The sequence below is a fragment of the Xylocopa sonorina genome, chromosome 11, assembly GCF_050948175.1.
Source record: "Xylocopa sonorina isolate GNS202 chromosome 11, iyXylSono1_principal, whole genome shotgun sequence".
In the NCBI taxonomy this organism is placed as follows: Eukaryota; Metazoa; Arthropoda; class Insecta; order Hymenoptera; family Apidae; genus Xylocopa; species Xylocopa sonorina.
In genome coordinates this window covers 5,790,613-5,816,496 of record NC_135203.1, presented here as the reverse complement: position 1 = coordinate 5,816,496, position 25,884 = coordinate 5,790,613, and positions in this window count along the sequence as shown.

The following is a 25,884-nucleotide window of genomic DNA, read 5'->3' as shown; positions in this document are numbered from 1 at the left end:
TATTGACCGCGGGACCCGTCGAGCGTACACGTGGGAGTCGACCGCGCTTCGCTCCGCGCGTAGGTCTAAATATACACGGGTCAACACGCGCGAACAGATTGACAAGCTGAACGGTTCTCCAGGAGAACTCTGGTGGACACTGAGGAGAGCACTCGTTCGAGTGTGGCAATTTCGTGGAACGTAACGAAGCTACGGTGTCATTCTCGATCTTAGCACTGCGCTATCATTGCTGGATCATGCGATGATAGACTCGAAACCAGACGCGAAGAGGATCCTTTCGTAGACGATCGAATGCTCAATGCCTCGCACAGAATCGCTCGATCGCCTTTGTATCCGCCGAATCCACCAGCTCGATCCCTCGCCTTTCCGCACACGTGCGGACGGCGAACATGATTTATTCGATGCGTGCGTGTCCGCGCACGATCACACGCGACCACGGAATCGATGCGTTCCCGTTGCCACGCGCTCGTACCTGTTGTCCAATCGTGCTAACCAAGACACACAGCGTACCCGGTGTCTTCCGTTCGCGGGGCCCAAGAGCGACATATATCAAGGCTTGCACGCTGGGCACCGTCGCCACGGTGCTGTCCGCCTGCGCCATTAACGATGTCCCGTGGGTACGACGCGTCAGCCGACTAATATTATTATCCTCGTTGTATTATTATTCGCGGCGACTATTAACCGGTGACAGGGAATGGACGAGCCAGCCGATGTCTCCGGAAAATCCACGTATCTATCAGCGTAACAATGCGCGTGTGTTCTTGCGGAGTTCGTTCGAGAGAGGCACGCGACATTAGCGGTGGAGAAGTTCGCGCGTAAAGACATTAGCGGTGGTCTGCTCTGTGAGCGTCCCATACCACTTACGGTTTCGTTGCCCAGCCATTAACGGGCCCTGTGTTCCAGTCTCGACCGCGTTTCGACTGATTTACAGGTGCATTTCCGTTCTATTGTTCGTTCAACGGGCTGATGGTCTTCTAGTCGTAGTCGTCCCTTGACTCGCGCGTTACACTCTCGTCCGCGTGTATCAGCCAGCGGTTTGTCTTACAAATTGGAAAGTTTTCGATCGCACGCCACGACGTACGTGGGCGTGCCGCGATGGATCGAACGTGTAACACGTCCAATTAGAAACGCGGATACACGAAAGGATAATCGAACACCGGACGACTATCTCTCGATCTGACTACTTATTACGAGTAGAGGGAAATTGGTAAAGATGCTATTAGCATTTTACGATCGATTATCTTCGAAACGTTCGCGTGTTCGCGCGCGCGATGGAGAGCTGGGAACAACGCTCGGACAGTCTAGATAAGTTTATAACCAGAAAATTGCTCGTTAATAGAATCTACAAGCGATTCGCGCTTTCGAGCGGGCAGCGATATAGAAATGGTCGGTGCATAGAAACGGACATTCCGGGTATCGATATCCCTGACGCGGGAAGGCTCGCCTAACAGTATATCTCCGGTGAATCGCGACGAACGACGTAACGATGATCGGCGACGGGTTTACCGTAATAGAAATAGATGGAATTGACGACATACGATCCATAGAGAGAATAGGCTCGCTGTCAGGCATATTTTAATGGAATATCTGAATTCCGTTATTTACGCGCGTATCGCGAGCCGCGGCTCGAACTTTGTGGCCCGATAAAACACCCGGCTTGGAGAGCGGGCCCCGGTGTCGCGTTCGCACTCGCGGGTAGCATAAAATACGGCCCGGGCACCGTTGCCCGCCTCGACATCTCCCGACGTGTCGAATAATATTTTATTATCAAACGTACGGTTATCCGATTATTGCCGAGACGCGGAACGATCGCCGTTGTGGACGTAACGCGGACGTAGGTGTGCCAATACACGGCAAATGGGAACTGTAAGGATCGCGTTCCGCGACCAAGGTCCCCGGTATTTCGCAGCCTACACTCTCACCGGACCGCGACGACGCCTTTAACGCAACACTCTGTCTCTCTTCTTCGCCCCCTGGTAGCCTTGAATCGCACACTGTTCTTTTCCACCTTCCACTTCTTCTTCTTCTTCTTCTTCGTCTGACCCTCTTCCTCTTCTTCTTCTCTTCTTTTTTATTTTGGTCCCGCGACACGGATAAAATATGTAACTCTTGTTACATCTGGGACGAAGACGGGAATAGAGAGCGAACGGTCGCGAGACACCTCGACGACGTTGCACAAATATAGAGATCCCTACCGAGGGAACGCCGTGGCGAATCAGCGACAAGTAATATCGTCGATCGTTGAATACGTATCGCGGGATTAGCCGCGTACGGTGGAAATTGTTGGGAAAAGTCGCGGAGGCATCGCGTCGCAATTTATACCCGGCACCGAATCTCTCTCAATCCGCGCGCGCGGTTATCGTTGTTGCTCCCTCGAGCGGTATGCGGAGTCGGTACGTTCGGGCACGTTCACTTTCATAAAGCGGAACGACACAAAGGACATTTAACGACGGAGATGAAATACACGTAGCAGCGTTTCAACGTTCTAGAAACGACGCGAGCGAACGCACGGGAGACTGGAAACGGGAATACATTCCGGGCGCGCCCAGTCCTGATTCGCGTCGGCCCGCAAAAATTCGAATCAATTACCGAACGCTGTGGCAAGTTATTAACCCTTAATTGACAGGGTGAAAGACTTGTTGCCCGGCAGGGATAGGGTGAAGTTGGTCTCGCTTCTCGTTAAGGATAAACCCGGACGATATACACGCTCCATCTGGCTAAATGGAAACACGTATACTCTAATTGGTGTAGTCGGCTGCTAATGAATAATAAATTTCGTTTATGACTAAGTCTGGGGACATTTTTCCTTGTACATGAATATCTTACCGCTGATTACATTCGAGCAGTTCTTTTCGCTGCACCTTGCACGCGTACCACCGCTACTCGCTCCCAGCGATAAATCAATTCGTCTACTTTATGTACGGCTATACTTGTTTATAATGATACCCGTTTGGTTAATTTGGTGATCAAATTAACATGCTAATGAAGGATCGTTATTTTAATTACGAGTGTGTAGATCCAATTTGCTCGATCAACTCGAGTACCCCTTAAAAATATCTTCGACACTGCTAGAATTTCCACCTCTCCTTTTTTTTATGCATATTTTATGTAACATATTCTTGTGATACCACGTCTGTAAAATATTGCTGCGAATCTGACGTTTCTCGGTCATTTTAAAAATAAATTACTAACAACCGAGTACAGCAATTTAATGAACTGTTGATGCAATTAGAAAGTTGGCAGTTTTCACTACTAATTGACTGATTGTCGTTATCGGTTGTCTGATCACTGTTGTCTGCACTAATTGATCATGCCTCTACACATACTCGATGCTTATAACAATATATTGCAAACTGAACATCGATGACCGCAATTGAAACGGCCGAATAAAGGTATATAAAGCAAACGCAGTTGAAGTCTCTTCGACGAGACTTTCGTATCGAATCCTAGAGGAGGACTATTCTGTTTTTCAAGGGCAAACTCTTTTCACACGGTCAAGACCGCTAGCTCGCCAGTCCAGTAGCCTTGAATTACGAAGGACCTTCGGATAAAGCATGAAATATGTACCCTTTATTGAATCTAAAATAAGATGGAGATACCAGTGGACCGGCGCGCGTGTCACTTTAAAGCGGCAAGGTCATCCCGTTGCACGGTCATCCGAGATGATCATCTCGGACGCTATTATCTGGATAATGCGCGACGCGCCTCCGCGAGGAAATACGTACCGCGTGCAGTCCAGGACAATGAATTACGCTCGAAGGGTGCATCCTCTCCTTCGTCCGCGCCTTTCTCTCGCGACCGTTGCAACCGCCAGCCACCGTGCAACCACGTCGGAAAAGAGAAGAAGAAAAACGACCTCTGACCAGCGTTGCGTGTGTACGATCATTGATCACCGTGCCCTCGAACCATTGTTTACGCTGTCGACGAAAGTACCATTTTGTAAGAAGCGTCGATGAGCACTTTTTGCGCTACTTAGAGAGAATTAGCGAATGCTGGAGAACATTTTGGAGCGATCAGAGTATCGCGGAAGAAATCCTGCGGAGGAACGTGTGAAACGATTCTGCTCGAAAGGATGACGTTCTCTCGCGGCTTGGTAATTGCGAAACAGCACAGGTTACGGACGTTAATTTCCGTGATGCGGTTATTTTTCGTTAGTTTACAGTCGCAAACAGCTGCGACACGGATAGTTTCACAACGCTCGGTAATAATACTCCGAGAACAATATCCCTCGTACCCAACGCGATATAAATTCTAATTTCTGTACGGATTTTGCTAAATGCCTCCTCGCAACTCACATTTCTCGGCTGCCCACTAGAATCTCGTTTCAGATACGTATCAGTTAGCAGCGCCAAAGTCCGTTTAATATCTACTTCGCACATCGTCCGTCGCCGACTGGCCGCATTATGCATATAAACGCTATTTATACATACCGCGCCATTCTCTCGAAACCTAGCCTCAACATAAATCTCGCTCGCATAAACGAAACCGAAACGAGAAGGACACCTCTCCAGCCTGCTTGCTTATTCCATCAACGGGGACAGAGTAGCCAGCCACTCCTTCAGGAATTCGAAATCCGTAAAAAAACGAAAATCAGACCTCGATCAGGTCCGAGGGGAAATCTGACGCATACCCAGGACAATTTAACGTCTGGTTACGACCGCGTTGCGCTATCGTACGAAGTTTCTAGCCTCGGCTAAGAAGCTCGCGCATTCCTCCGCGAGCACCGACGCCCGTGCAATGAGGTCGCGAATTCCACTACCTCCGCGATCCGTCGCGGCGCAATTCCACCGTTAATTACCAAAGTCGCGATGCTGGCGAGCGGCTGGTCGTTCCCTTCGGTTATCAGTGAGGGATCGGTTTAGCGGGGCGCGATTTCGTGGCTGTCGTCGCGAGTTACGAGGGCCACTTCGGACGTGACGCGTTTTCGTGGCGATGGGCGCGCGCACGACTTAACCTTTCATTAACCGTATATTAGCGAGACTTGAGTCGTCGCGCATACGTCACCCAGATAACAGGGGTTGGGTGGGGTGCCCGCGAGAATGTACGACGAGCCCCGCAAGATAAGCGTAAGGAGATACGGGACGGGTAAGTTACGACGTGTCCACCGATGCGAAATGTGCTAGCGGAACGGGGCTTATAAGCTGCCAAAACCGTGGGTACCGGCCCGCGTCCGGTGTCCAAGGGACGCGACCGAGACCGGACGCGTTCTTCTGGAGAACGTACGACGGCTGGATAAAGATCGTGGCACTTTTTAATCCTGCCTTGTCACGGAACCCTCCGTCTCTTCCCTTCTGGATTTGTGGCCCGTTGTTCGGTGCCGCGTCCGGCTTCAGAATTTTTGTCGACGCCCGCGTGCGACTTTCCAGAATCGTCTGGTGTCGGGTTCCGTTGGATTTTTCGAGTTCACTTTTACGGAACTAGCTTCGTTCTTCTGAATTAAAAAAAAAAAAAAAAAAAAAACAGAACTGTGCGACCTTAGAAATTACAGAATCGAACTCGTGCGTCGTTTTAGGTATAAATTCGATGAAAATCTGCTATCGAATTCCTGAAACGCAAAACGCCGCTACCCTCCAAAGGCGAGGGGGCGAAAAAAGGTAACAATCCTCGCGAGCCGGTTCTCAATGAGAGCGGCACAAAGAGTCAAAAATACCCGCCGGTAGAACGGACACCCCAATTACCCGCGATCGCCGAAAGAGAAATAAAGAAACGACGGGGTGGGGAGCAGAAACACGTATCGGTGGCAAAAAATTGGCCCGGTTAAAATAGCCGGAGCCACTCCGCGCGCTGATACATTTCCATTCATAAATATACACCCGTGAGCGTTCTCGAGCGCCGTTTACCCGGCCGGGGAACACGCGAGCCACTTTCGCGAGGCCGGTACGCTCCTCGTTCGAGGAGCGTGGAACGACGAAAATACTCGCGAAGTGACAGAGACGCGTAGCCTGTGGGAACAAACGAGCGAACGAGGAAAAAAGGAATCGGCGCCGCTCGAAGATTAGTCATTGGAAACGTTTAATTGGAGTACCGCGAGAACCATTTTGCCCATTAATGGCGGCCGCTTCCAGAATTGATTTTTTTTTTTTTTTGCGCGCTCCGTTTCTAACGGTGTAGTTAGTGCGTAATTAATTGGCCGCTCAAGGCTGTTTCCTCGTCCTTAGCATAAGGCACAACGGGAAATGTAAATCGAATGGACGCTGAGAAGGATGATAGAGTGGCCGGTGCAATTAACAAGAAACTAATCAATTTACATCTAATTACTATGCTTATGTTTTATACACAACGGGACATTAATCAATACCAACACCGTGTACGTTTCAAAGTCCGAATGGCACTTTGCCACTACTACAAAGATACATGGGAACGATGGAGACCTCGAGGAGCTACTAAGTCCACGAGCCGAGGGATCGGACCACACTTCGACCGCACTTGACCATTGATTATGACGCTCTAACGAGCTGCGAAATAATTATTGTGATCAACAGAGACGAGAGAGAGGAATTGTTTCTCATGGTTCGAATCTGATAGCGAACAGGCTGAACACAGTCGTTTCGATCGGCTGTCCCGAGGCGCTGGACGACGCGGACGGGTGACTAGAAAATCGAGCAGGACGAGCGTCAAGCCGATCACGATCCAACCCTTAGTGGTACGCCTCGGCTAACTTCCTGGTGCAGTTAACGGCAGAAACTGCAGAGATCCCCTGATGTTTATTCGCTCGTTATGGGACGCAATGCCCGCCACGGGGGGCCAAGGTGTGAAAATTTCGCGTTGCTCAATAAAAACTGGGAGAACCGCCGCGACGATGCGATCTAACGAACGGCTGTGGGTGTCGACGAGCTCGAGGATGCGTCCGCGCTCCTGTCAGCGATAATAGATAGTCGAGGACAAGGTAGTTTGCAATTTCTACACTCTGCTTGTCTTCCCGATGTTCGATTCTGCATGAAACCTTACAAATAGCCGAATCGCGCCTAAGATTCATACCAGTCACTCGAGATACCGCATACTTCACTCCTCTGAAAGGCAGGAGAGGCAGAGAAACGAAGACGAAGAAATTCCAATTATTTAGTGGTTCGAACGATTAGATAATAAAATACGATACAAGTGAGCCTAACAAATGGCAGAAAATATCCTCGCCCGATGTAACAATAGATACATCTATCTTCCGCGCTGTCGTAATCCTACATTTCATGCATAAAATTAGCGAAAAATCGCACACGAGGGGTTAAAAGGCCTATACAATTTACCAGCGATAAATTAGTATTGTATTCAGACGCGGGCAGCGTCGAGCGTTCTATCACAACGACGACTGCCCCGTCTCAATTTTCCAATCACCCAAACGACCCGGCCACGAGGAAGTAACATTATGAATACCTAATTAATTCCGCTTCGACGGGGCTGTATATATATATATAAAAAAAAAATAAAAAACCCAGCGACGTCCCTCGCGTCCGTTCACCCCTATTTACTCCTCTCGTTCGAGATTACAGCCGGACCGCATTATCGTGCCCGCGGAATTTTAATTCGCTGAAAGCCGCGGACGCCCACGCGCGCGCCGGGCCCCGGGTAATTGATCGCGATTTAGAAGCGACTCGCGGGGTAATATCCCGCAATTTCGCCGGGATGATTTGTAGTTCCGTTGGTTTCCGCGCGAACGCGGAACACCTTGCCAACCGAGCCGGCGACTGATGGATATTTACAGCGCCATTATGGTATCGTTGCGTGGTCAGGACGCCGCGCGGAACGAGCGTTGCCGCGATATCGGCAAGAGGCGAGAACGAAAAACGAAACAGGGGTGGAGGTAGGAGTCGTGGGTGACGACAAGTTCAGGGTTAACGGATGGACGCTGCGATGGGCGTTGCGAACGCGACGGACACACCGGTCTCGTTCGTGAACGGCCACGGTTGATCCGATCGAGCGATCGCTCGGGGCGCGAACGTGACGGGAGGCTGATCGTTATTAAGAATCTTCCTTAAACGGAACGCAGCTGTGTATAGTCGAGTTCATAATTCACGCGGCACTTTTAACGAGCGAACAAATAAAGAGAGAGAGAGAGAAGATTCGCGTTACGGTTTCGAAAAATTAGACTCTGTCATAGGTGTCTCTTTGTATCGCGTAAAGTTGTTCGTCTCGCGAGAGATGCGTCGTTCGAACGTTTCGCGAAGCGTCTGTTTCCATCGACGAGCCTTCGTGCGAAAGTTTAAGGGACCGATCACTTGCGTACGGGAGTGTACTTATTACGGCGAGGAGAGGTCCTTGAGAGCAAGGAGACTGCTCGCTCCGGGGCTGATTGCCTGCCCCGTGGAAACGCGCCGCGGACAGATCAAACTGTTAAAAACTAATTGCCAACCGGACGAGAGGACCGGGCGGCTCCAACTTCGTTCACGCGCCCCTTCGTTTCAACCTGGACAAATGCGCGCGTTTGTCTTCTTCTCGTTGTCGCTCGATTGCGGCGAGCGATCGGGAAACGTATCGATCGCGGGACCCACGAACCGGTTCACTGGCCTGATTAGCATGCTCGATCAGATAGGGAAACGATATTGATTAGATTTCGCGCAGCCCATTCCGCGGCCGCCTTCTTTTTGGCTCTGGCTCATTAGGCGGGCCCTGGTTCTCGGGACTTGTTAATTTTCAATGAGACCGATGGTTGACTGGTGATTAATCGATAGCTTTTCAAGCGAGGTGGTCGTTGGGCGAGGCATGAAATATATGATTGATAATTGCCGCGGAGATCTGTGCCTGTCCCGATGGTTATTTTATTGACGATACCATTTCGAGTTCGGGGGCTTGTTCACGGTCCGAACGGTTTTTCGAAAGTCCCTGAATAGAGCCGCGATTCAACCCCGTCTACAAACGATAAATCCTTTAAATACCTTCGCCTGCGTTAAAAATCGCGGTTTATTTTTCACGGACAATGCGTAAATCAATGACCGCGTCATTGGAAGGGAGATAGAACGTTAAAAAATCGCGAAAGATCGGCTGCGAGATAAATGGAATGAAATATCCGTGCTCCTTTCCCGGTAACCACGCGCGAGTGCAACCGGTAAAAAAGTAATCGAGTAGCCGACTTAAATATCGTTTAAGCTAACGCCGGCTCGTTGCGACTAACGAGACCGACGCAACGTATCCGTCTCGTCTCGCAGGGGACCTGACGTTTATCCAGTTAATATTCGAGGAAAATCAATGGGAACAAAAAGGTCAATCCGCCAAGTTCATTAAGCGCTCCGGCGGCGGGGCCATCGATCCTCGTTGGCCGCGTTATCGTCCCGTTTTTTTCATCCTCCTCGTCTATCAGAGGGGATATTGTTTTCGGAGGCGTCGATCGTTTAACACTTTCAATATGACTAATGCACGCCGGCGGAATTCGCTCCTCTATCCAGCCGGGACCGCAACAGCGGTTATGATTTATCGTTTTGGTATCCTTTTATCACGGCCGGCTGCCCTTGAACATTTGTCTTTGGACAAGCGTTCAGAATCACCGGCGTTGTTGCACGAACGGCCGCCACGGCCTGTGGCCATTATGGCCTTTTTCCGCCGGCCGGTACGCCCGTGGTCGCTTTCAGAGCGCGCGGATCGATCGAGCGCGCGCCACGCGGAGGAGAAAGCGCGCGGATCTTTAATCTTCGTCATCGATCAATGGGTGCGCGTTCTCGCGGCAAGGTTCGTACCGGTAACAAGTAATACGCGAGTACACCGGCGCAGCACCTGGTAAACGTAACAATTAGTACCGGTGGTTACGATAACAAATCAGAGAGCCGCGTATTATGAAACGAGACAGCCGTCCAGAATAGACTTCAACGGGGAATATTGTTCGAGCGGATAGCGCGGCGATGTATCCGCGTGTTTTCGAGACAGGAACGCGTAAAAGTGTCCACGGTTCAGGCTATCCTCATCGATCATCGTCAATCATCATCCGCGCGGCGACGCGTGTGCGCGCGCGCGCGCGCGTCCGTGAACCCCGTAAAAATTCTGAGATCCACCCGGTCCGTCGCGGCCACGCTCTCGACTCGTTCGCGTAACGACGAGAGCCGGATAGTTTCTTAATTAAAGTCTGAGTAGGCGCGCGGAGAGAGGCTTCAAGGCTGAAGCCCCCGGAAACCGGAAGCAATTACCAGGAGATCCAGAAAAATTTATTAAACGTACCACGATGGGGCCACCGCTGCCGGATCTCTCTAGCCTCTTTTCCACGTCTCTTTAATATCGGTACATAATTTATTGCGGGAGGCGGAGGGCAGCGTTTTCATTAGGGCTATAAATAGTCCGAAGCTGTGTTTTATACGGCGCAGGGATAAAGTGGGTCACCTCTCGGTGGTGTAATAAAATTTCATACGCTGTACGTGGCAAGTGCCTAAAGGGTAGTCTAGTAAATTGTTCGTCGCCGGCACGAAAGTAGGATAAGGCGGTCTTGTTCGCGCTGCTGGATTATTCCTTTCCGCCTGAGTACAGCGATCGATTATCCTACTCGGTGGACGTTTCGAGGTACAAATTTAAACCGAAAAAATTGTAAATTTCGAATTTCTAATTCCTCCTACCTTACGTTACCATTATTCGAGTATTTTTTTAAACACCCCACAGCACCCACCCTTTCTCTAGAATCTTGACACCTGATCGCAACCCCCGCATCCCCTTTACATCCTGGATACCCAGCGATTCGTTTCGAAGAATCCATCGTCTGCTCGCAATTCCACCACCCTGGTTGTTTCGCGTTCCAGCGAGCGAGGCACCGCATCCTGGCTCACGTACACTCGGTACGTGACAGACGTGGTACACGCGGACGCGGACGCTTCACCTGTTGGTAGCGAGCGCCGCGCGAAACCGAACCACCGTGCCAGCCAGAGAAGATCGTGTGAATGGGCTACCGTTCTGCGGTCTGTGGGCCCGAGTTTTTCTCCTCGATCGGAATGCGAGCCCCGGACGCGGTGGCACCGGGTATCTGCCACGAGCTGAGGGGAAACGGAAGAGGCGCCCGCGTTCTTCTCGTCCGCCAACGACCGGCTAACAGCGGCCTCTGCGAAACCGAACACCCGGGGAACGCCTGGATAACAGCCGGAGAAATGTTGGGCGTTCCGTTAGCCATCGTACCCGGCGATCACCCGAGAAATGTGCGACCGTGGCCAAGCGACAGTTCCAGCTCTGGATAAGCCAGCTCTCCTTGTGGGAACTTCGTGACCCGATGATGGAGGCGCGCGCCATTGCGAGTCGTAGGAAATTATTGGGGGTGACTGACGGAAACCTGGCTGGTAACGGTTAAACGTGCTTAAGGCTGCTCGATGATCGTATCTTGGATCGGTCTATTCGTGGAATAAATATTAAAGGGATGGAAATCTAAGATGAAGAGTTTTGTTAGGTGTATACGATAGAATGGCTCGTGCAACCCTTTAAGTATTCTCGTATTCCGTATGATCAATCGTTGCCGTTGTTGTTTCCACCCTGCGAACCCTACATCATCCTGACCCATATCCCAACGCATCCTCCGTCGAAACTACCCGAACAATGACCTACTCTATCACCCCTGTTTCAACCTTCAGATCCATTAATACCCTCGACATTATCCTCGACGCAACAATAGATTTCAGCCCCAAATTGACCGCCGTGTATCAATTATGCGAACGAATGTTTTAATAAGTCACGAGCCCCGAAATCGTGCCGGTAAATCATCCGTCGCGAGTGAAATGCGGGCACCGGATAGCAACTGGACGGTTAGTGCTACCGAACCGATAAACTTTGCTACTTTCGCGCGACTAAAAAAAAAAAACCTTCGATACCGTTGAAACGAAACGTGGAATATATCAAAAGCTAATCGAAAAGTGCCTTATTGGAAAATATGAGTTAGCCCCGGCAATACCCGGCCGCTGCCAGTCTGTATCAGATACTTGAATTCGATTACAGCGTTCCGAGGCCGATCTGACAATTCTACGTGTTTAGAATAACAAGACATACTACGAAAACCTGATACGTAACACTGACCTGGGCATTACTCAACCTCGCCGGTCCACGGACCGGAGAAACCCGCGATTTCGATCAAACTGATTATCTCCCGGATATTTTCCCGCCCACACGCGACACTACAGTCGTCCAGTCGCGATTATATTTAGCACCGCCTGAGCCAAAGCGTATACGTATTTATAGGGCCAATTTACCAAGACAGAGTCTCCATAACCTCGTCGATTATCCCAGCGCAGAAGTCGCAGCTGGCCGCGTGGCAAGAAAAGCATCGATCCGATATAGCAAAAGCTCTCGGTTTTGAGTTATCGACCGCCCTTGCGTTCTGACCTGTGGCTCGATCCTGGGGCCGCGCTTTCTATCGACTGCGAGAGGGAGACGGTACCCCGGGAGAGGCGGCTAATTGCGTCCACGACCAGCAAAGGATTTAACCGGTGAAAACGTCTGGCCGGTCGTTCGAAAGGCGAGCAACCAGCACCAGGAGAAACTCTCGAGCTCTCGTGTTCGTGTACGAGCCCGGCAGGAACGTCCGCGCGTGCACACGCGGGCACACCACGGATCAATGAGTCGTGTACACCCGGACCAGTTGTAACCAATTATCCGCGGCCATTAGAGCCGAGTAACGGTGACAGCTATGGTATCGCGACAAGCGCGGGCCCTGGTGAACGCCTTTAAATCGTTTCGCGACCAACCTCGCCGCATATTAATCGGTAGAAAGCGAGTCGCGCGACTAGTGTGGGATCGGCCCCTGATCCTCGGTAACTGTCCGCCGGCCAGGTGACTTTAATTCGTCGTAGGAACGCGAGGAGATGGAATTCGACCGGTTGCGGTGTTGTGGAACTTTTCGTCCGAGCGGCGAGGCGGGTCGAAGGTTCGGCTTTTCGAAAGCGGAGGAGAGAAAGGGCGGGTGGGAGGCGAAACGAAATGGCCATCGCTCGAGTCCTCGAGAAGCAATCAGAAACGGCGGGGACCGCGATTCGCGACAAATAACCGCCGGGTAATATCGATTTCGATCGTCTCCTTCGATTCTTCGCTCGACACTCGGCGAGTAACGGCAAATGCGGTTACACGCGATCCGTGTTTTCAATCACGGTCGCTCGATGCGCTTTAGTTTTGTTAACTCGGAACGGGAACGTCCGAGCGGCTTTTGTTCTTCTTCGAACGTAGCCTGGCACAGTTTGCGAGAGATACACGTATACCCACGGGGAGCAATTAGGTCTCGTAAACCGTGTCTCGGTAAATTAGGTCGATTCGGGACTGGTTCTTCAGCGGCGAGCGAGGTAGGAGATCTCTAGGTTGACTTTGGACTTCGTTTGATCTTCGCTACTTTAAGCTCGATGTCGATTCTTCTTCTGAACAAATACTCCACGATAAATTCCAGTTTTCAATGGCTGTATTCACGTCCCGTTGGTTCTTAGAAAGTTTCATATCGCGCATAATTTTTAAACGATACGGGAATATATACGTCCCGAAAAACGCTTGGCTAAGCTCGACGGCTTATCTCGGGCGGGGCTTCGCGGCAAGACAATAACTTCTCCGCGGTAATAATCGCGTTTGACGTTCGAGGGGAATAAGAATCTGGCGGTTACAATGCCGTACATTCCGACCGGATTCGAAGTGGACCGGCCCATCCCGCATTTAAATCGGGATTTCGCGAAAGTGCGTGGAGCGGCGATATCTTAATCACTCGGGCGTCAAGAGTATTCGGGATAAAAGCGAGGCGATCCTACCTTCGCTTTTCCCATACGGCGCTGGTAATGCCGTCCGTGACGATTTTATCTGGAGAGCGAGTTCTGCAACCATGAAATCGAATGGGGATCAATGGAACGCACAATGTGGTTTTAAGAGCATCGGCTCTCAAGATAATCCGCGAGAACGCGGCTCTCCATATTCGTACCGTCGAAAATGATAACGCGGACAGTGGTTCGCAGATCCGTTGCTCCTCGCAGATTTCTTGCTATTCTTTCCGTTCTGAATCTTTTAATTCATCAAATGAATATCACCGTTAACAATAATTACAACAATATAGTTAAAATTGTACAACCGATTCTCCGTACGAATCTGCTGTTAAATGGTACCGTATCCACGCGACGATCTGCCAATGAAAAGAATAAAATTCTTGAAAAGCGAGAAAAGGAATTCGCGAGGATATCAGAGCACTCCAGCCGTGAGCATCGACAGGTATCAAACGCGAGCGCTTATCTCGCGGCGCGCTTTGCACAGGTAAGGGTGCCTAGGGGAACGCGAGGGCGCGTACGATCGATCATCCTGGCGCGGGGACGAAACGCGTCCCGGCGCGTCGATCCTCGGGACACCTTTCGTTCACGCCTCGAATCACGGCACGGTGAAAGAGGTGTTCACGATAGCGGGCGTTGCGTCGCCACTCTCCCTTTCTCCGTCTTCTTACTTCAGAACGCTCGACGAGGCAAGACAGATACACGAGGAGGCGGAGGAGGAGAAAGGAAAAAGAAAAAAGAAATCCGTGAAGAAAGGGTGAAACGCAGAGATAACTGTGACGCAGCGCATTTTTTTTATACACATAGCCGAACCGATATGACGCGGTGCCGGAATCGTTCAATTTTACAAAAGGTGTCCAGCGACACGTTTATCTGGCGCTGGTTGAAAGGGTTGAACCGTGGACGATACGCCGTCGCATTCCAAGGCGGGAAGTAAAGATAATACGGGAGGCGGCTCGATGCGAGCGAGACCACGAGGACGGGGGCCGGAGGCACGGGTGTCGAAAGTGACGATAAGGATTTACTGCGTTTTACGAGTCGAACGTGGCATAACCGGGAGGGTGGAGCGAGGTAGAAAGTGGAGAGGATCGAGACGCATCACTTTTACGAGCGGTGCATGCGTTTCTCTCATTGGTTTTTCCGCCGTGAAGGGATTCGCGGTGTTACTCTTCCCGGATAAGCGATCGTGGTGATCCGAAGAGAATCCGGAGCAAGCCAGCCGTTCGAAAAGAGTCTCTCGCCGCTATCGTCGCGCTTCTTTTACTGTCCGGGCAGACACTTCGCAATGAGTCACGGAAATCTTTATTCCCGTCCATAATCGTAAAATCCTGACCCACGAATGACGTCGGACCACGGGACGTTCCCGGGTAGACGAGGCAGTTTTGGACAGCGCGCACGGAAATGCGGCAAAATTGAACTCGTTTCCGATAGCCGAAACGACAGGAAACGCTCTCACCGCGAGAGCTTTCAGCGTGATTCCATAGTTAGAAGGAATTGTCTAGCTCGTTAAGAGTGGTGTCTCATCCACGCTGAACGCGCGAAATGCGACTCGAAACCGGGAAACATTCCTTCATCGTTCGCAACGTCCCTGCTGACGTATCTCCAAATAAATCGACTCGCGTCCGAAGATGTAACAAGCGATCGCCTCGAAGGGACTCGCGGCGCAGCAGTGATTTCGCGGCGGAGGATGGAAAAGCAGCTGGTAGGAAGCGCGGGAGATGCCACAGCGGGCCTTAAATCACGTTGGCTTTCGAGCTTCGACATAAAGACGTCTCGAATTCCTCGGACAGATCGGTGGGGCGCTTGTTGCGGCGACGCAGGAGGTTGCATTGGCGCGAGGATGCCGGCTGGCCGTGCGTGCTCGTCCGAGCACGTTGCAGCGTGCGTCCTGCAGAATTTAAAGCCGTGACGGCGCTCGCGCGCTTAAGGGGCGTATAAAGCATAAACAATGGCCCTGATAATCTGATCTCGCGACACCTTCTTCGCTCGCGCGCGAGCGCAACACGGTCCCTCGAACGCGCAGCACCCTCGAAGACGAATGTAACGCAGCGGCAGCCAACGCGCGGCTGGACAAAGAGCCCCAACGGGCTGTGCGTGTACCCGCGTTGGACACCGGGCAATTTCAGCATTAGTCGAAGGCAGATCGTCTGGAAGGCTAGTTAGAGATTTGTATTTACGACCGGTGGAAATTTGCTTGGGAGAAACGCTTCGGTTGCCGCGTTCGCCGTCGTGTACTTTCGGCCCTCTCGATTTTTCATCTACCCCAGCAACGCTCGCGTTTGCTTTATTTCACTCGCGAAGCAGAGATACGGGTACTTGATGCGCCCGTTGATTTTTCAGTGAAGCTCTGCCTACTCGTAAGTAACAGCCACGAATATATATATATATATATATATATATATATATATATATATATATATTTGCTTATGGAAATACGTATATTTATGCTTTAAAATTGGTGATAAAAGGATACGATATTACACGTCCGTGGCGCAACTGTGGTTAACTCGAAGAGATTGCGATCTTTCGAGCACCTTCGTGCAGTTTTCTCACGTATACTGCATGAAAAGGCAGCCGCGATACTTTCAACGACAATGGAACCAGCGCGACATTCCTCCATTGAAGAGGCTCCGACATAAAATAGCGAAACCTAACGTTACACCGGCCGGCTGTCCATCAGAATCGGCCTAACGGAAGGTATCCCCATAAATCCGTGGCATTTACACGCGGGGACAACGACAGTGGCTCGCACAGTTGGCAATCGACAGAGGAATAGTCGCTCTTCCGCGGAATTTCGAGGTCAGGCTCGCCTAGACGCCACTAACGGGAGTGCTCGCGAATTGAAATTCGTCGCGCGAGCCTCAGCGACACCGCGGAGTCCCGTGGAATCCGAAGTGGCAGGTCGTTCCGCATCCTAACGGGGGTTAGAACCGGGGCCCGGGCCGAACCGATGCGTCGCCACGACCGATTTACGATAGTAATAGCCGCTACGTTCTGACTGCTCGACCGTGAATGCTAATACGCGATTGCAAAGTGGGCGTAGCGTGGCGAATCCAATCAAAGTTACGGGTACCGGGTCCAATTTGCGTTCTGCAGAGCGCCACGTTCGCGATATTTACCGACCACGTTCCGCGTTCGATATTTCTATCGCGTTCGACAGCTTTTTTCATATCCGATTAAATAATACGTTGACTCGCCAATTTCACTGATACTCTTGATTGTCCATCGATCCTAATCGCTCGTAGAGAACTCTACGGTAACCGAGACAGTACGACTACAGTCGTAAACAACGCTCTTTGAATTCGTATGAAATTTAAACTTCCACCGTTTGGACTATTTTGATTACCTCTGGTCAGGTGGAAATTTTATGCGGCGCGAGGCGACCGAGAAGGGGTTGAAAAGAAGGAGCACGACCGGATACGTTCGTTTATTTTATTCCGGCCGTTGTTTCGAGCCCGCCGTTCGTTTCCATATTTGTTTCCGCGGGCCATTATTAATTTTCAAATATTCATTCGGCGCGGCGAACAATTTACCCCCGCCGCGCGGCGCGGGCAAACACTCGCGGGCGGAAGTCGGGGCTCCCGCACACGTCGTCGCGCGCGACGCGTCCGCGATATTCGGTCTGGCCGGTTTCCAAGGAAAAATCTCGCGAAATTACGCGGGACAATCCATAATCCAGCGCGGCGGCAAATAAACGTCGAAGAGATTCGCGCGCGGTTCGGCTAATCCAAAATTAACACCCGAAGCAGGAAGGTCGTCGAGGGAGCGAGAGGGGGACGGCTGAAAGAATAGGAGCGGGGAAAAAAAAAGACGAATCAGAAGGCAGTGCGAGGCTGGCTTGGAAAAAAAGAGGGAGACGGTGACCGGCCAAAAGCGTCGGGGCCGTGGAAAGAGGGAAAGGCTGGGCTTGGGGACGATCCAATAAACACGAGAGTTTATCGAGCTGTTATACCAGTCGCGGCCGCTTATCTCGTGGACACCCACTTAAACCTCGGTCCAGAGTCGTCCAGCCGAACCGCGTGAAAAACCTCACACGTCGACTGGCCGACCGCGTCTGCCTATCCTCGCGTAAACGCGTAGACAGGACGGCGTGGACGGGCGCGAGGCGCTCTCCTCTAACAGCGTTAACACGCTTGGTCGCACGTGCAAAGCCTCGTCTGATCTTTCGTTCAGCTCGCGACGATCTTTCCGCTTTGGAGCATCGAGCGGAAAATGTCGCGCTCGAGGCGAAAATTAGGTGCTGCGTTCAGCTGGAATGTCGTGCGGTGACGAGGCACAGGGATGAAAGGGGTGGCGTTCGTGACGCGAGCTTTGAGACTGTCCTGACGGCTCGTTCTAGATTTGTAACTCTCGATTTTTATGCGTATGGATTACACTTTGTCGTACGATATCGTGCGACGCGATCTTTCGATTGATAACGAGAACGCGTGGGTCTTATCGTTGTAATTGTGACACGGAAGATGGAGTTACACGCAGGGGATTAAGCCGTGACTGATCAGACTGGCTCACTACTTCTCTTGAATGGCTTTTCAGTACGATAGGTACAAATGCGACTAATGATTATGGCCACTGACGATGTTAGTATGATTACACGTTCGATGAGAAAGTGTGATATAAGTAGATACAGGTATTACTGAGCAGACGCCTGGCACGCGTTAGACCTGCAGGAGTATAATCGTTGCTCGCGTTTATACATAAGTACTGGTGTATAATTTTTTAGTAGGATGCAAAGAAACCTGTTTGTTATAATTTGTTAATATTATCGTTACAAAGATTAATAATTTGCTAGTTGAAAGGATCGCTTAAGCTATTTTGCATGGAATTTTTCTTATCAAATTTCCTCTCTATGTGTACACAATGGTGTTCAACATGTTTCCAGTAACCATCGTCACTCGCGTAACGCAACTCATGAAACGTGAATTGTACATTCTTTTGTTTGGTTTTTCTCCCGTTTCACTGCGCGTTTATACATAATTCCATGATCGAAACGTCGAGTATTAAATGGTAACCGCTGGAAAAGCTGCAGCATTTATATAAAACGAATATGAATGATGTAATAGCGGGATCAGAACGAAAACCACTACGAGCCGGTATCGCACGGTAAAAATACAACCCCTTTTCACGCTGAATAAACCGTTCCCGTTGAAATACACAGATCTATCGGTAGAAAAAAGTATCCGAACGAGAAGAAAAAAAGAAAAATATAAAAAATACCATGGAAATATTCCATTATATAGTTTTCGAACTTTTCCACTGGTCCCGAATAAACGGGACAATTTTTTCAGGATCACGCGCGATCGAAAAGCGAACAACTTGTTTTAGTATCGAACAACTTGTACGGGCACCCATCTCGACACCCACAGCGACCCACGGTAATTGATAACACCCGAGCGCAGCGTTAACGAGCAACCAGCGTCGAGGATCGCCTTCAGAATTTCCCGTCGGAGAGCTGACACGCGTTATCACACCGATTAAGCGTGAAGAGGATCACCTGCTCGATGAATCTTCCCGTTCGAATCAGTCCGTGAGGCATCTCCCTCGGGACGTTAGATCGGCGCCGCGCGTCGATCGTGGGATAATAGAAGAATAATAGACCATCGTGGAAACACGATAGGGTACTAATCACGACGCGAGCAGGCCAGCTCGTGGAATATTTCAGATATGTGGGTTTCGTGCGCCCGGATAATGGGAGACGCGGACACGTGTAGCTGGGTCGGTGCGCTGCGGCGTAAAAGTAGTAACGTGGGAATGGTAGCCCCCGTTCTACTATTTTATGGAGTCCCCCGCCACGCGTAATGGGATGCTGATCGTAACAGGGTTGGCCCGCGCAAGTTATGACTTTTCGGGATTTGTGGCGGCCGCCGGAACGAAACGATTCATGGAACTGGGAATACGTGCGCGCGTGGTGTTAAGTTATGCGGTAATTAAGTCGACTTGCGAGGAAACCGGGATTTTATGCTTATCCCTTGTACTCTGTACGGCAATCAATCGCGTGCTGAAGTCACTTTTATAGTTTACTGCACGGACTAAGCATGGAAAATATTGCTCGTCTAATCACATATTCAACCTTCTGAGATTACACTTCTCCCGTACCAATCGAATAAATCACTAACTTGGACGTAATTTTCTCTTAGTCAATTTCTAACGGACACTATTTAACCCCCGTAAATTAGCGGTATCTTTCCAAACAACCGATTAAACGTAACGCGACGATTGAATTAACGATCGCGGAAGGATCCTCTGTAAAAAGCGCACGCAACCCTCGCAGCAAAGTAGCTCGAGAAAAACCCCTCGAAACGATTATCACTCCCGCGTCCCATCAAAGACACCCGCGAAAATCGTTCCTCCGAAAGTCACCCTCTGGCACCGCCGCTAACGATCTCGTCTAAAACGCGGCGGACAAAAGGCGGCACTCGTGCCCCGCGCATTTCCCAAACATCTCTCGCTGCTCGAGAGGAACCACCCCACAGAGCCCCTCGAATCGCTCCGCCGTGGAGGAAGGATCCGCGAATAAACACGGGCCCGCACTCTTATCCCCGTGTATCACCGCTGAAAATCACCTGCTCACAAACGACATTTCTCTTTCTGTTTCAGGTAAGTGGCAGCTGCGCTTGAACCTTTCCCCGATTCCCGATAACGCCGGGCACTCGTCGACGCCGCGATGGGGCTCGCTCACGGAGCTTTTCCCCGCTCCGTTGCTTTCATCCTGGCAGATGTTGGCACCGCAATAACGATGGAAAGGGGCGGCCGCCCCCGTGGGGCGCGCGCCCAGGGTGTAATTAAACGCGTCGTTGACGGCGAGTGGCCGTGTCTCGGTGGCCTGGAGAGGATTTCGTCGGCGGAGACAAAACCGCGGACGAATCCAGGTAACACGGGAGAATTTTTGTGCGAATACGTGTCGGAGGGTCCGCCGTGCCAACGTGCGATGGGGGTAGCCGTAAATTATTCAGATAATCATCGACGATTCACGTAATTTCGAATGGTATCGGTATATACCGTTCGCATACGCTTAAAATCTGAGAGGCGTATGCAGATTCTTCTAGGCTTAACAACTATGAACTGCGCGTGGATTTTGTATTTCACACCTCTACGTGGACGCAGTTGATTTAAAATTCGCATACATTAGTTATTGAACAGCAGTTAAATATTCGTGTTCAATGACGGGGAAAAGTGTTCGGCAATTTAGGAGCTTGTAAAACTTCGCGTAAAGACCACTGAACATAGTCCACGAAATAAAAGTCGGCGTATTAACCATGTCTCGGTAATAATATTCCAATAGTGCAAATTAGTCTGCTGTCTGTAAGTCTCATTTAAATAATACGTAAATACGTAACGATACTGATTGCACCTATCCATATAGATAATTATCCATCTATATTAGGAGACTGCACCGACCGGTACCATTCATTATCTATTTATAATAAATGGCAGCCAGTCGATACGTTCGCGAAACGGTTCGCCATTAACCAGCGACTATCACCGCTACCCGTCAATTATTATCCCGTGACACGTTTCACTCGAAGAATCGCGATCTTAAACGTTCAGCCGCTTCTCTCAGCCATCCGATATCTCACCAGACGCGCCCAAAACAAACGTGAGAAACCATCCGACGAACACGATTCCTCGTTCAGATAGTTCGCTGGCGAGCTTTTAACTCGCGCGACTCGTTGAAATAGAGTCTTTGTTTATTCCGGCTTCCCACGACGCACGGGGAATTTACGGGACGATCCCTTATCTGCGATTACGCGCGGACACGGTGGATTTTCACGGCTCGCGCTCGTACGGGCGGATACACGCGAAAGGGGGTGGCTGCGAAGCGGTGCCGAGCGGTGTTTATCGAAATCCTCGAGCGTGGAGAACGTTACGGAGCAATCGCGTCCTGACCTCCGCGCGACGCCGCGCGCGGGATCCTTCGGCCGTTAGTTCCGCGACTTTATTACGCGCTTAAGCTTAGGGTAATGCGCTGATCCCGTGACCTCGGCTTAGACCTCGCTATCTTCGCCCTGCAACCAGCGTGGGCGGACCCAGCCGAGGTGAAAATAGTTCTCCCCCTATTTTCTCTTTTTTTTCTCTTTTTCATCTCTTCTGAAGCCACCGTTCCGCCAGCGACGAATTTACCTTGTTGGAGTCCTCTCTCAGGTCTTGGGCTATTTACCGATCGCGAGGAAGTTGCCATTGGGACGCGAGTCGTAAATTACGAACACCCGTTAGCGAAATATTCGAGTAACGATCAGTGGAGAATTTGTAATCATTGTATTTGATGTTCTCAGCGTAATTTTTTATCGAAATAGAACCTGTAAAATCGAGCGTGTCACCTTTTTCCCTCCGCGACGGCTTTGATCGCGCAATAATCTATCGACGAAATCCATCCGGCAGACGGTTTGTTTAATCACGATGAATAATTCGCCGTCCGATCAATTAAAGGTACTCAATGTAAACTGGCTCGTAAAAGTGAGCCCGGCGAGATCGCGTGCAGTTAATGAGCGAGGAACGTTCGATTAAAAATCAATCGCGATCGTTAAGCCCGGCAATTATGGGAGCTTTTTAAAATATCCATCGGCTTAATGACGTCATTGCGGGGCAATTAATTTCGTCGTTCCATACCGCTTCCTCTTCGACGAATCTGAAAGCGCTCGCGCAAAAGTGCGCGATTGTGCCGCTTCTCGTTACGATAATTAATAATACAGGGGAATCCTTTGATCGCGGCGATTAATTCGTCGCGTCGTGCTATTGACACCAGGGGATACGATCTCTCATTCGTCTCGAGGCTCCTTTTTGCCTCCCCCTCCCTTAAATACGTTTACCCGCATGCTTTATGCCAGCCGCGCAATAATGCGATTCGCGTATCGCGACGGGACGTGCTCCGCGACGTTTCGTTGGTTTTCGTTCGGGGAATCTGCCAGGAGCAGGTCCTGTGCCCGGGATCGGTAGATCAGAGGAGGAGTCTCGACTCGTCTGGGACACGACCCCACGTGCATGCAATAACGACGAACGCTGAAAGGGGCAGCTCCCCGATAAATTCCGGAAACGCAACCGGTTCCCACTTTCCAGAGTCGAATCGTTCTTTATCGCGTGTCCTCGGTGTACGGCTGTCCGCCGAATTTCCGTCGGGCTGGAGCCTCGTTTAAAACGATTACCTTAAGCCTCGGCCGCCTCTCGACCGTCGATCTTCCATATTTATCTCGAGAGGTCCTTTCGGTTAATGCTAACTATACTATATCCTCCGAAATTCCTTCTCGATCGATACCTCGTTAATTCGAATCGTCAACATTCATTTCCCCGGCGAAATTGGACGCGTCTACCAGGATATATATCGCGCAAGTGAAAAAATAAAAAGATTCGCCAAAGTTCAGAGGAGTTAGTCGCGAATGGAAGACGTCGAGCCATTTCCTCGACATCAGCGGACGCATCTCTTATTCTTCGACGTCGTCTGGATACGTTCTAACCCCGACGTGTCGAGCCGACGCCGCTGGCAAGGACATTATCGCGTAAGCTTCTCAATCGACGCCGATTTCCTCCCTCGACGTCGTCCTTGTCGCCGTGTCGTCGCCGGTGGAGAACGCACGAGGAGGGGCCACAAACGCACCGAACAGGATCCCGCGTCGAGTTTGACAAACGACAGGACGAGAAGCGACGCGTTGCGTCTGCCGCGAGACGGGAGCCACGTAGAAACGGAAACGCGGGCGGCACCCCTTCCTCTCTCGCTCTCCCCTATGAATCTCGCATCCATCCTCTCGAAAGGGCGGCGACGGTAGTCGACGGACGAAAAAGTGAAAATTTCCTCGAGCGGAAAAAATGATATTCAGCAGGCACGGCCAGATTCTCGAGGCCTCTCTTCTCCTTCCGTTGGCACTGGCGCTCGCTTTCCGCCGTCTCTCTCTCTCTTTCTCTCTGTCTCGCGCCGCGCACCCCTGCGCTCGATCCAACGCGGAGTCTCATGCGTAAATCAGACGTGTTCCATTTACGATTCGCGCCACGGGGATCCGTTGCACGAGCCATTTCCCTGCAGATCAATCCTTGTTACCGTTTTCCCTCTCTCCCTCCTCCCCCGGTGTTCCTCTCGCCGTTTCTCCCCTTCCTTTTTCGCTTTTTTTCGCTGGCCTTTCTTGGCAGCGAGTCGCGCGAGAACCGTCCCTTTGAGCCTTTGAAGCTTCTTTGGGTAACGCGACACCGTTTATTGAAACGCTTTGACGGCTCGGAAGTGGTTATTGCCGGCGAGCTAATGGACTTTGGGAAATTTTAGAGCACGACCGTGCGCGAGAAAATTGGAGTGTAGAAATGAGGGAGCGAGGGAAGAAAAATGGAGCTCAAATTGCGAACGTTACCAAGGACGGAGAGGAACGTTCGCGTAACGCGTACAGCGAGATAGATCCAAGGAGGTGGCAATTTTCTATTTCATTACGTGGCGTGAAAGTCGACGACGATGGTAGCTCATGTAAAACTGTTGCCCCTTTTTGAGGGATCTCGACGGATTTTCAAACTTTTTCGATCAATAACAGAGACTTTCGGCTGCCACTCCAAAGGAGATAAATTTCATTTCGGATAATTTGTCAGATTCTTAGCAGTGTGCTTGGGCTTCCAATAACATCGAGATATAATACTTACCTCGAGACATAACACGTTCCCGACAAGCTCTTACACGTGTTGCCATAAAATATCCTTTTGCATACACCAGCGGATCCTACGTTTTATTCAGCGAACGCAGCGATGTATATTCATAATTCCAAGAAACACTTTCGACCACAAAATTGTTGCGGTCGTATCTACGATATTCCGATCTGTCGGTGAATTTAAAGAATCCCAGCGCTGTTTTTACGAAACTTTACAAATTATAAGCAAGTCTGAACGACGATGGAATATGCACGCTTAAAAGCATCTAGTAGATGGAGCAAGGGAAAAAAATAGAAGGCGATTCGTTCTCTTTTTTCTCGACCCACTTGGGCCTTGTATTCCGCGTCATTATTGTTGTATCAGCAAGCATTAGCATAATCCTGGATTAAGTAAATTTCTTTTTTTTTTTTTATTCCCGGATGACGAATGAAGATTTTCGTTTCGAGGGGCCGTCCCAGGGGCCCACGAGCGCGGGAAATTTATCTAAATATTTATTTTATGTAAGCGACGCAGGAATAGAAAAGCGAGACGGTCCTCGAGAGAGGTTCTCGAAAAAAACGAGGGGAGGTAGGAGGCAGGGGGCGCACTTACGGGACGATGCATTAATTTACGGCACTTTCGTCCGCTTCTGACGCTCTCCACGACCTCTCTGCTCCTCTCTCGGCCTCTCCGAGTGTCTCTTTTTATCCTCCGCTGGGCCGCCCGACCGCTCGCCCCGCGCATATTTGCGCGATGACGCCCGCTCGTAGATTTCGCGATCCCAAGATCGGTTTTTACCATTGGAATGGCCGATTATGCGAATGTTATTCGGCCGTACAATAACGATATTTCACGGGAGAACGATTGAATGTGTTCATCCGGCCGGGCACTTAGCGAACAGACGGCCGATTCCACTCGAGAAAAGAATTCTCTCGAGTCCTTGATTTACGGGTTCCATATTTCATCTTCTTAATGAACCCCTGCACCGTGATTGTGACACTTCTGCGGACTGCTCGGGGAACAATGGATTCCTCGAACGACTGGCAAGACGTGCCGCGGTTGGTACAACAATTGATGCTGAGGATGCATCGAAGGATCGCATTAAAAAGATCGTAACAGCGGTTCGCGAGTAGAATTACATCTGCCCGCTCGAAGAAATATATAAATATGAAATTCAATTTGACGGCAAAAGAAATTAATTAATTAAAGTACGCACTCGGTTGTGTAATAAAATAATACTCTCACCGTTGATGATATCGCCGAGGTATAAAAGAATCGACGGAATAGAGTTAAACGAAAGCAATAATCAGAAACAGATACCAGCGCGCGGAATCCGAAAGTAATTTAAGCGATCGTAGTGTGTTGCACGTAGCGTACGTCAATATATCTTCCATATTTCCCATCAAACTTTTTGCTCGAAACTAAAATTCCGTTCCACGTAGCCAATCACGTGGCTCGAAGATCGAGGCAAAGACAAAGCGCGGAGGGATCCGGAGAAACCGGAGAGAAGCATCTCGCGAGGGTCAGAGGATGAAATCTCCCTCTCGCTTTCCCTCTCGCTTCGCCAGAGACGCGCGTCCCTCTCGAGCGAACACGCACGCACGTCCCACGTAGCGAGCTT